Genomic DNA, 9059 nt, shown 5'->3' with positions numbered 1-9059 from the left:
GTACGTTTACATTTTTTTTTAATTTTTATTTTTAATTATGAGAACAAGGGTGCAAAGAAAGAGGACAAGGTAAAGTTACAGTGGAAGGACAATCACCCATAACATAATTCTCAGAAGTCCCCTTGCTGATATCTTAACTTTGAAATTTCAGCCAAAGAACATTAAGATAAATAAGACAGAATCCATGTACAATTAATTTGTCCCTCAAGTCCCCAGATTGTAACACATTATAATATTTCTTAACAGTACACAAGGCAATCTAAAGCCATAAAACTTACGTAACTCCTTAAACATTACAGGCATAGTATTTTCTTACATTTCCATATACATGCATATTAGCTTAAGTTAACCTCAAATTTTAAGTGAGTTCTTTTTAAGGATTAGAGTCAAAGGAGCACAGTAAAAGTGGTGTTAGAGTGGCAATTGTTGTTTGCATAGGCCCACCAAAATATGAGGGACATGGAAAGAAATAACCTTGGCCTAAGTACAAAGAGACCAGACCCCTGAAGTTTCCTGGCACAAGACCAAGTCTAGGCTCCAGGCAAGCTAGATCGTCCAATCCAATACATTGTCTGTAGTGCCAACACACTTTTATTTTTCACACAGTCTCTGTTGTTGGTATCATGTTTCTGTATTAAAGATCCTGGAATCTGCATATCTTACATTGAAGTCAGGATGTGTAGCATCCTCTCCTTTCACCTCACAATCAAAGGGCAATGCAGGGAGCCCTGTCCTGTAAGCAGGTTGTTGTTGTTGTTAAGTCTTCTCAGTGTTAAGGGAAGTCTCTTTTGAGCAGGTCGATGTCTGAGCAGTGTAGGTCTTCCGTGGTAGAGGATTGCTTCCAGGTGATGTTATAGACCAGCCTGGATGTTTCGTGGATGGCTTCCCTGGTTCAGGGGAGAATGGATTATGCCCTTTCTTCTGAGGTCTCTGACAGGTCGTTATGTCAATGTTCAGGGTGTAAGGTCCCTTTGCACTACAAGATTTGTGTGTTCCAATCTCTATTAGATAGGATCTTATTTGTATGTATAGTATTTTCCCATTTTAATGTGCCTATGTAAATAAGAAGCAATGCCACATGGTGTTATTGGCGCATATGGGGGCCATAAGAACAATTACAATGATTCCCATGACATGTTTCAATCATAAGCATTAAACTGGGGGACTCTTCCACCAAAATTCCTTGTTAAACAGCTCAAAAAGAGAAGATAAAAAGTGGTTAGAATCATCACTGTATAAGACAACATTTAGTAAGAATTATAGCTGTCAGACGTTTAAATTTTTAAAACACCAAAAGGTTTTTCTTTTACCAATAATCTGTTATTACAAGTGACAGAATTATGACTTTGCTCTAAAATTTCTGAGAGGCATGAAAAAAGGGAGTTTATTACTGTTATTTTCCTGTTGCTTTTTCTCCCTAGAGAATTTTTTAACCCTTACAGACCTGAATTTAGAAGGTTTTCTAATTTCCAATGTTTTAATAATTACTTTACAACACCCAATGCACAAAACTTAATTACACAAATGCTTTTAGAAAAGGCATACTTATGCCACATAATTTAATTTACAAACTTTACAATTATTTGAGGTATCTTATGAGACGCAACAAAATTTTGACAATAATTTTTACTATATATTTCACATGAACAGTTCCTGAATTTTTTTTAATTCTACCCCCGCCACTCTTTGCATTAACACTACCTCTGCATAGATTAAAGGGCTTATTATAACATTTTTGAACACTTTTAAAACCTTATAATTTTACCAACTGTGGTTTTTATTTTAGAAAAACATTTTAGGGCTGCATTTTTACCCTAAGGAATGGGGGAGGGGTGTTGACTAGCTTATTAGGATCTTAAAGAAAAATAGACCTTGAGTGAGTTGGGGATATATGGCTTCTTCCTAGAGTGGGGCCAGGACTTTATCTTTCTGTTTGTGCTGATCTGAGGTTTTGATATTTAAAACAAGAACTTTTAAGACCAGGAGGTAGGGGGTACCTTGTTGTTACTGGCTTGCGACTTTTTTTTCTCTTTACATGCATCTTTTGAAAAACTGTATAAACTTATTTGCTGGATAATGAATATTAATTTTTTCCTTAAAGGAGGCACATGCCAATTGGCCAATTATTTGTATTTTGCATCAGCCAATTAATATGCTGTTTTATTTTAAGGTTGAATAGGATAATTAGGTTTATTTTCAAAATATTTTTTACAAAATTTGTTACCTGTGCTACACATATTTGACAAGGTGAAGCAGAAACTTGCACTGATAATGCGGGGAGGGGCCAGCACAGTTAATAGCAGGGAGGCTAGAGGTAAATTTTTTTACAGTCAGCAGGGTGTAATGGTATAGAGAAAAAAAGCAATCTTTTAAGATCAATTACTAATTTATTGGAATTAGAGGGAATTTCCGTGCTGGTAAGCTGTTCATAGATCTGATTTGGGAGGGTAAAACCTCCGTTGCCCAGGTTGGCCTGTTGCCTGCATCGGGCCAAAAAATCCTTCTCCCAAAGTATATAGTCGGAGCGTGGCAAGGTCATGCTAGCAATTTTCTTCCATTCAGCAGGTAACAGTTCTTCATCTCGGACTGCCTTAAAGCAAGAGAGGGTGTAGAGGGCATTATGGCCATAGGTATTTATGGCTTGAAAAAGGGTTTCTATAGGTTTGTGTTGGAGACATTGGTATCTCCTAATCTTTGCCATGTGGTTGCCCACTGAAGGTGAAGGTTCAGGGTTTTCAGGGACTTGTTGTGGCTTTTCCTGAATGTCCTCAAGGGACCTAGCTGAAGCCTGAGCCCTCTGGGCAGCCTGGGCTCTATCTAGGCTCTGGCTGCGAGTCACAGCACCCATGCCCCTTTGTTGGGACCGGCCCTGATCCTCCGGCAAGCGGGGTATGGGAGGGGGCAGGGAGGGGGTAGGCAAGGTAACTCGCTCGGGCTGTTGATTAAAAAATACAGGGAACTGATATGAGTCATCAGAGGCTTGAAGCGGGCAATTTGTTCCTCCAGACTTTTTATCTCCTTAAGTTCTCTTAATTGTGACTCTAGGTCGGCCTTACATTTTTTGAAGTTAGAGGGGACAGTCTGCTGTGCTAGAACCTGGGGTGGATTAGGCAGGCGGTCTGCGCTAAACGGAGGGGGGGGGGAGCGCAGGGAGAAAACCAGCCATGATCATAATGAGTGGCCTCGTCCTGCAGGGACAGATTGTCTTCAGTATCTAAAATCTCCTCCTTAGTGGGTGCGCTGGCAATTATGGGGAAAAAGCCCTTGGAGGGTTCCAAGTCTAAATCTATAAGGCTTTCTGTTTTGGGAGGGGTGCTGCTGGCCCGAGATTGACTGCGGGAAGCCATTTCTACAATGGCTTCAGCCTTTTCAACAATGTCCTTGTTAACGGGGCTTTCCCCAAAAGAGTCTAACTCTGCTCCCGTAATAATTTTTCCAAGAATAGTCCAATAGAACTGCATAACCTTTCTATCTTTCTCTTTACCATATTTGGTATAGTATCGCAAAATCTCATCACCAATTTGTTTCCAAGTACTGGTAACTATTCGGGGTCTAGTGACTACAAACCATGGACAAATATCATGGACACATATAAAAAATTTAATCAAGTCCTTTTTCTTCACTTTAATGTTTCTTTCACCCAGCTCTTTCTTAAGATCTCTAATAAAAACCTCTTCTTTAGATAAAGTAGCCCCCATTTTTCCGGGGCGATAGTCCCCAATCTCTGGGACGATTGAACGGCGGTGCTAGTGATCACTTAGTCTAACCTTCCTGCGCCCTGCCCTTAATAGGGACTTACCGGCGACTTGTGGACAGGCTCCCGGGACTCGTGCCTTTGCCGTTCCGCTGGGTGTTCTGTTCTTTGAGCCTCGTGCTGGGCGCCACTTGTGGTCTTCCAAGGACCCCGACCAGCCGGTAAAGCTGGGGACCACGTCAGTAATTCGCAATTCTCGAAGAAGAATCCGGCCTGAAATAGAAGAGGGACTGGGAAATAATGAGACTTGAGACGAGGGTTTCCGATTAAGAGTCCGTTTAATAAAAGAAAAAATAGACCTTTTATAGACAATGCAAAACAGAGAGAGTAGGGGCGAGGCACAGTAGGAATTGCTGTAACTTTCCACGGGAACATCTTGATTTTCCAAGGTTAATAAGATTATCATCAGTCAAGAGATTTACATTATTTTTGAGCAACAAAATACAAAATCTAATCTCAGCTTGAGCCTTTTGACCCCTGTCTTTACAAGGACATCTTGGAGCCTAGTAACTCCCTAGCTCTAGGCTATTTCTATTTCTTTGGGTCCAAGGGCAAAGAAGGCCACATGCAGCTTGTAAGCACTTTGGCTAAGACTTTCAGAAACTTCAATTTGATTAGTAAGAGGGCTTTTTAATTATTCCAAACAGTCTCCAACAAGCCCTGTTTGTTGAATTTTAAAATCATGAATGGATGCTTGTTGAATGATGATAGGCATCATTCAGTATTATCATATGAAGTCTATATTTTCTCTTTTGAGATATATATTTCATTGATTGATTTATGTACATTATGTACATTATTATTATTATTGTACATTATGTACATTGAGCCATGCTTGCATTCCTGGAATAAATCCGACTTGATTATTTTGTATTTATTTTAGAAACTTCAATTTGATTAGTGAGAGGGCTTTTAATTATTTTTAATTATTTTTAATTATTCCAAACAGTCTCCAACAAGCCCTGTTTGTTGAATTTTAAATCATGAATGGATGCTTGTTGAATGATGATAGGCATCATTCAGTATTATCATATGAAGTCTATATTTTCTCTTTTGAGATATATATTTCATTGATTGATTTATGTACATTATGTACATTATTATTATTGTACATTATGTACATTGAGCCATGCTTGCATTCCTGGAATAAATCCGACTTGATTATTTTGTATGACTTTATATTTAGGTGGCACCTGGTAGTGCTCAGGCTTCCTCCTGTCTCTGTAATGACTCAGGGGATCATATACTTTGCTAGGGATCAACTTAGGGATGACCACATTGCCAGGCAAGCATCATAGTACCTGTTTTATGTCTCTGGGCCTCAGCTTTTTCGTGCTTTATTTTATTTTTTGGTCACAATGGCAGTGCTCGGGGAATACTCTTAGATTTATGCTCAAAGATTATTACTGGAGGGATGAGAATATTATTTCTAGAAATATATATACTATGTCTAATAGGCCAGTTTAATTTATCAGTGCTATTGCTCTTGTTTCGTACTGATTTTCTGTCTGGCTGATATCAACAAGAATTGGTGTTCAAGTCTGCTATAATGCTACTGTATTGTTTCCTGTGCATCACTTCAGCCTATCAGCTTGCTTTATTAACTGCACTGCTCCTTTATTTTGGGAATGCATTTGGAGAGACTAAGTCTCCTGATCAATTTCCCCCACTTTTTCTGATTATTTTATTTAGCTTGTATTTTATTTGAGCTAATATGAGTATACTCGTCCCTTGTTTGTCTTTTTAATACCATTAACCAAAATACCATTATTATTATTTAGCCTTTCATCCTGAGCCTATACTTATTATGAAAGTTCAAGGATGCCTTTGTAGGAAGTAGAAAATCAGATTTAGTTTATTTATACAGAAACTCTGTGCCTTCTGATGGAGGTTAGTCCATTTTGATATTTCATTGATCTAAAAGACTTTCCCTGGGAAATTATAGCTATTTTTGACATTTTTAAGTAGGAGGCCATTCAATTGCTTGCAGAACTGGTATTTGCACAAACATTCTTCAATTTAGGGCTAGAGAGATAGCATGGAAGTAGAGCATTTGCCTTGCATGCAGAAGATCAGTGGTTCAAATCCTGGCATCCCATATGGTCACCTACAACTGCCAGGAGCAATTTCTGAGTATAGAGCCAGGAGTAACTCTTGAGCACTGCTAGGTGTGACCCAAAAACCAAAAAAATATTTTTTTCTTCTGTTTTTGCCTGAGAATTTTCTATCACTCCATCAAAACTGAATCTTGCAGGTCTAGGATTCATTTGGGAGAGGTGGTGGTTGGGCCACAATTGGCAATGGTCAGGGCTTTTTCTGACTCTATACACAGGAATCAGACCTGGAAGACTCAGTGGCTCGATAGGGTTCTGGAGATGAAATTTAGTGCAAGATAAATCTTGACCTTCTTTATTTTGACCCTAAGGTCCAAGGATTCTTGGTTGAAGGCCATATTAATCAATATGGTTAATATATCATACAATCTCCTTATGCTTGAATAATTTTATTTCTGAGATAAGTAAATCTTATGTTTTCCTTTTCATTATTCTTACTTGTGAATATCAAAGTGCATACATCAGTCCAAATGTAGTGTCCCATGGTACATTAGGCTATCTTTAGTATATTCGTTTTTTTTGGTTCTCATTATTCAATTGCTTTAAATAAAACATATTCTAGTTTAGTAATCTACCTCACAGCTTGATTGTATATGTTCTTGAATTCATCAAGTGAATCTTTTGATATATATTGTGTTCTTCCATTCTAAAATTTGCTTGGCCATTTATTACCATATTTGTATCTCTTTGTGGTATGTCTATTTTATTTAGACATTTTTTCATGTTGTTATTCTATCTGTGCTAGAATTTAACTGAGTGTGTTTAAATACTTAGAAAATTTTACAAATAAATTCACAACACTGCAGTTATTTTGTGTAGTGTCTGCATTTTTAGTTTTTTTCCTTTGGTTGGTTTACCTTTATCTGTTTTTAGTATCCCTTCTGATCTATAGTCAGAAAACAAAATTTTTTGTTTGTTTTTGGGGTCATGTATGGTGGTGCTCAGGGGTTACTCCTGGTTCTATGCTCAGAAATCACTCCCGGCAGGCTCAGGGGACCATATGGGCTGCTGGGATTCGAACCACCAACCTTCTGCATACAAGGCAAATGCCCCACCTCTATGCTATCTCTCCGGCCACCAGAAAATGGATTTTTGAAAAACATTCAACTCTTCCTATTTAAATCAAGAGATATCATAAAAGTAATGGCATCAATTATAAGCTTTTCTAGAGATTCAGAGAAACTCTAAAACTGTTTTTTGTGGATGCAGTTTCTCTGTTTGAATATTTTAAATATTGCCCTGTTTTTTCTCAGGAGACTTGAACAACCATATTCTCTAGGGTATGTGTACCTGGAAGAATAAAGGTGCTCATAATTCTATGTTTTCAATGATTCCAGTAGTGCCCATACTGCCATTTTAATGTGTATATTAATTAGAAAAGTCCCAAAGCAGCCTTCGAACAACCATGTGTAAGGCATTGTGTATCACATATGTCCATTTTGTTTTTCCTCTTTAGAGAAAGTTTTCAGTTAAGAAAACTTTCCATTCAGGCCACAGTAAGTCAGGAAGAGTGTGATACTAATTATGATATGATAATATAAAGTTAGCCATTCCTTTATTTATATCTCCTGGCTTAGTTTTTGTCTTTATGTTTAAGTCCCATAACTATATCTAGTGTTCCTATATGGTCTACATAGAGAAATATGAAACTAGAAATTATCTTTGCCATATTGCAAATAATACTCTTGTATAATTATTATTGTTGTTCAAACATGCCTCTCTACATTATTTTCTTCAGTTTTATTGCATAAGTACATACATTATATAAAGGGAAGTGCCTCTATATTAAAATTTGACATTCTATTACATCACTCTTTTTTTCTGTAATACTCTCTTGAAGGCAGCCTTCATCTGAGCACTTTTTAAACTGGAGACAAGAGGGCTCAGCAACAGATTGAAGAGGTCATAAAACAAGGAAAGAATTTTCATCTATTCATCTTGTTGATCATTATCAGAGACCACATAACTCATAATGGCTATTCCAAAGTAGAACCCAATCACACAGATGAAGAAAGCCTTTCTGACACCTTCCTTTGACTATATCTTCAGGATTACTTAGATGCTATGAATGTATGAAACTAGTAAGGAAAGGGGTCCAACTAAGATGAATATTCCAGAAGCAAATACAAAGTTTTTGTTGAGAAAAGTGTCACCACAGTACACTTTTAGAACTAAGATTTCACATAAGGCGAGGTTGACTTCCTGAACCTCGCAGTAGGTAAGTCTCAGTAAAAATAAGAGATTTTCTCTGGTCAGAGAAAAATCACCTGACCAGGCAATGAAGGCTAATACTTTGCATTTTCGCCAGTTCATGAGAGTGTATTGGAGGGGTTCGCAGATTGCCACATACCTATCATGATATCCCGACTAAATCATGTACTCCGTAGAAGCAAAATCCAAACACAGGAATATCTTCATAGCAAGGAAACAAAGGAGATATTTTTGTGTGTTTTAATAGGTTTTCAAGAAATTTGGGCAAATTACTGGAAGCATAGCTCATGTTGAAGATGGCCAGATAATACAGGAAGAGATAAAAGGAATGAATGAAGACTGAGGTCTAATCAAATGACTCAAAAAATTAATTTATTTGCCAGCAGGTTGGGTATGTATAATAGAGAGAAGATAGAGAAAAGTAGCACTTCTCTCTCTGCACTGAGCTGAGAGATATGAATTCTGAAGACCATGCTTGGGTGCCTTCCATTCCTTAACAACAATTGTCTAAAATGCAACAAATAGATCAGAACTGAAAGTCAATGAAAACTATCGTTACTTATGCTAATTTGAAATAAGAAATATATTTATCCCTTCTTGACTAAGTTTGCCCCAATGTGTTTTCATTAGCATTTCTATTGTGAAATATTTCAACTTTCATGTTATTATCAAAATGTTTAAATATTTGCATTGTTTACATATATTTATTACAATTTTAGTATGTTCTTTAATTGAATTATTAGATTTGTTTAATTATTATTTTGAAGAGTAAAGTTCTACTTTTTTCTAATAATATCTTGAAGCACCGTTGTTACTAATATGTTCATTATCACACTGAGTACAAAGATATAAAAACAACCCAATACCAACTACAGATGAATGGATTAAGAAGTTGTGGTAAACTCCTAGACATATATGCTAAGAACACAAAAATACAATACAAAAATTTCTTCCTGGGCCCGGAGAGATAGCACAGCGGC

General features: G+C 37.1%; 1 pseudogene; it reads right to left on the bottom strand.

Moving 5' to 3' along the window:
• Positions 1-3089: 3089 nt before the first annotated feature.
• On the bottom strand, positions 3090-8552 carry LOC126014440 (olfactory receptor 2A2-like; annotated as a pseudogene).
• Positions 8553-9059: the final 507 nt, after the last annotated feature.

The sequence above is a fragment of the Suncus etruscus genome, chromosome 7 (assembly GCF_024139225.1).
Source record: "Suncus etruscus isolate mSunEtr1 chromosome 7, mSunEtr1.pri.cur, whole genome shotgun sequence".
NCBI lineage: Eukaryota > Metazoa > Chordata > Mammalia > Eulipotyphla > Soricidae > Suncus > Suncus etruscus.
Note: the sequence above shows the minus strand (reverse complement) of the source record. Positions and strands in the feature narration are given on the sequence as shown.